Genomic DNA, 3,962 nt, shown 5'->3' with positions numbered 1-3,962 from the left:
TGGTGAACATACAAAGTATTTCCAGTTTTTATTTTTATACATGAATCTGTAATTAGCATCCTTGTACATATATCTTGGCATACTCTTGTGACCATATCTTGGAATACATTCTAACTTAGAAATGAAAATACTAGATGGAAGGCTATGTGAATTTAAAATTTTGATAGATAATGCCAGATGGTCATCCAAAAACTGACAAATGGATATTCCCACTAAGAATATAATGAACAGGCCTATTTGTTGACTTTCTCATCACTGAGTATTATCAAATTTCAGTTTTTTTGTAATCTGATTAGTAAAATATGATACTGCATTATTATTCTAATTTTACTTCCTTTAATGGTTAGTGAGAGGAGCTTTGGTGGTATAGTGGATATGGGACTTGACTGCTAACAAGAGAAGGTCAGCAGTTCAAACCCACTACTACTCCATGGAAGGAAGACTAGGCCGTCTACTCCCTTAATGATTTACAGACTCAGAAATCCAATGGGTGTCACTATGGGTCAGTTTGTTTTGGCTTAATGATTAGTGAAGCAGAACATCCTTTCAAATGTGTTTTGGTAATTTCTATTTTTTTGTGACTTTATATGTTTTACACAATTACAATTGTGTTATTTGCCATTTTTCTTGAATTGATTGTGCACTTCGGATTTTTCTGTCTTTTGTCTTAAGAATATTTTTATTTATCATTTGTCTTTTGATGTCATTTATTAATGTGCTTGTTTATTAGCATACAGGAAGTTAACAGTTTTTATGTTGACAATTTATCTGCATTTTTCCTTTGTAGATCCTGGGATTTGCTTCCATTTTAAAAAGGCATTCCTTACTCTGAGATTATAAATAAATTTACTCATATTTTCTTCTACAGTTTTCATGGTGTTATTCATTTACTTTTCCATCTTCTAACTCTCTGAAACTCATTTCTTATAGGACTTGGAGACAAAGATCCTTTTTTCATTTTCTCCAAATGATTGGTCAATTGTGCCAACAAAATATATAATGATAATTGCTATAATATATTTATAATTATTCCCAGGTTGTCCAAATGTCACCTTATTTGCAAGTTAAGTTTTTTTAAGAATCTAGAAGTATTTCTGTTCTATGAATGCCTTTAACTACTGTAGTGTGATGGTTGGAGCTGTGTATCAACTTGGCTAGAACACAATTCTGTGTGGTTTAAGTACTTGTGATGTGGTTATTCCCATGATGGGATCAGAAGTATATGTTTTGAGCAGCCAATCCATTGAAAGGGAGTTTCCCTAAGTGTGTGGCCTGCTTCCAGTATATTTATGGATATTCTGGGAAAAGAGACACTATTCTGTGGATTGAGATTCTGTTTTGCTGCCTACAACTGTCCATTAGCAAACAATCCACCATTTGGCCTAGATATCTTGGATTCGTCATTCATTGGAGTCAACAGCCAGTACACTGCTTGCCAACCTTAAGCTCGTCAGCCCCTGCAGCTGCATGAATCAGGAAAAGCCTCCAGCTTTGTGTTTGATCCAAGAAATCTGGACTTGCCAGCTTTTATAAGTGTGTGAGCCGTTTTCCTAAGATAAATTTATTTCTCTATATATATAAGCTTTACTGGTTTTGTTTCTCTAGAGAATCCAGTCTAACACATTTGGTACCAGGAGTGGTTCTAGAGAGACAAAATTATAGGGATGGGCTTCCTAAATTGGTTCTCCAATTTGATTAATCGTAAAGACACTAGTGACCCTACCACTCTTAGTAAAAACAGCCATGCTAATCTGTGGAGTGAAGTGGAAACATTACTATGCAAAATAGCACCACCAATAGATCAAGTACTTGTGAGAAGTGAGGCTCTGTGTGATCACATATTTGATACTTTTCTGCAATTTTGTCAGCATGAGGAGTATAAGAAAGCTAGTTGGTTGGTCTTACTTACACTAGACAAAGTGGTAAAAGAGCAAGATTAGTTCAGGGTTGCTGAGTCACAGCTTAAGTGCCAGATAAAAGACTTCAATGTTTCCAGTTGTGCTATGAAAGAAAGCCTTATTTCTTCTAGTAGTAGAGCTGATATTGTTGAACAAAAACCCAGAGTCTTATTGTAAGGGTAGCTGAATTACAATACCAATTAAATTCCCAACCCAGAATGATGTCTGAAGTTAAAGTGAAGGCATTGATTGGGAAAAAATGGGGTCCTGAAACCTGGAATGGGAACATATGGGGAGATAGTGAGGAAAATCAGGATATGGCATCTGTAAATTCTGTTGAATCCCTCCCTTCTGAAGGGATCACTGTGAAGCCATTATCCTCTCTACCTCAGTTTGATGGGATTAGCCCAACTGTTCCTGCTGGATCATTGCATGAGGCAGAAACCATGGAAGACTTTGCTTAATGTTCTCAGGAACTGCCCCAACCACCCATTGTTGCTGCTAGACCCATAACTAAAGTTAAGTCCAAGAGAGCCCCAAAAGGTGAAATACAATGTATGACTGAGGAGGTGGTACACTACACCCAAAAAGACCTACCTGATTTTGCTAACATGTACAGACAGAAACCTAGAGAATATGTATGGGAAGGGCTACTGAGGGTGTGGGATAATGGTGCAAGGCATATAAGATTGGATCAGTCTAAGTTTATTGATTTAGGCCCACTAAGTATGGATTCTTCATTCAATGTTTCAGCTTGAGAGGTTAAGAAAGGATCTTATAGTTTATTTGGTTGACTTATTGAAGCATGGATTATGTGGTGGCCTACCTTAAGTCAAGCTGAAGTACCAGACCTGCCTTGGTATAATGTAGAAGTAGGTATCCAGAGGCTTAGGGAAATTGGCCTGTTAGAATGGATTATTCAGATTAGTCCCTTAGAGCCAGAAATGGAGAGACCAGAAGACAAGCCTTTCACCAGGACAGTGAGGAATAAAGCATCCTTGAGGACTACTGTAATTGCTATTTTATGTAAACCAGATTTGACAATGGGATCTTCCCTTATTGAACTAAGATACTTAACTACGATGGGGCTAATTGGATCCCATGGTAGTAGGGGCCAAGTGGCAGCAGTTAATTGACCAAGGCAAAGTGAGTGTGGTTACTATAATGGACAGCAGAGTCAGAACAGTAATGTGGAATTATGGCATTGGCTACTTGCACATTGTGTTCCTAATAGTGAAATACATGGCAAACCTACTAAATATTTACTTGATCTGTACAGACAGAAGAATTCTAGGTCACATGAACAGCAGCCATATTGGATTGCCAGAATACAGAGTCATGGCCTCTCAATCAATTCCCAGACTTGAGTCAGTTTACAGACCCACAACCCTTTGAATGAAGGGGAGGCCAGGTCCCTTTGAGAAAGGATCCCACTTCATTGCCAAAAATCTATAATGTCAATCTTTCTCCCAGCCTTCCCCATAGGGATCTGAAGCCTTTCATGAGAGTGACTGTTCATTGGGGAAAAGGAAATAATCAGAATTTTTGGGGACTACTGGACACTGGCTATAAACTGACACTAATTCCAGGAGACCCAAAGCATCATTGTGGCCCACCAGTCAGAGTGGGGGCATATGGAGGTCAAGTTATTGATGGGAGTCTTAGCTAAGGTGCATCTCACAGTGGGTCTACTGGGTCCCCAAACCCATCCTGCAGTGATTTCCCCAGTTCCATAATTGGAATAGATATAGTGAGAAATTGACAGAATTCCCACATTGGGTCCCCAACATGTTCTGTAAGGGCTATTATGGTAGGAAAAGCCAAGTGGAATCCATTAGAACTGCCTGTACCTACAAAAATAGTAAATCAAAAGCAATACCGCATCCCTGGAGGGATTGCAGAGATTACTGCCACCATCAAAGACTTGAAGGATGCAGGGATGGTGATTCCCACCACACTCCCATTTAATTCACCTATTTGGCCTGTGCAAAAAACAGATGGATCTTGGAGAATGACAATAGATTATTGTAAAGTTAATCAGGTGGTGACTCCAATGGTAGCTGC

The sequence above is a fragment of the Orycteropus afer genome, unplaced genomic scaffold, assembly GCF_000298275.1.
Source record: "Orycteropus afer afer isolate SDZICR_OR568_19922 unplaced genomic scaffold, OryAfe1.0 scaffold00256, whole genome shotgun sequence".
Taxonomy (NCBI): Eukaryota; Metazoa; Chordata; class Mammalia; order Tubulidentata; family Orycteropodidae; genus Orycteropus; species Orycteropus afer.
This window is presented reverse-complemented; position numbering follows the sequence as displayed.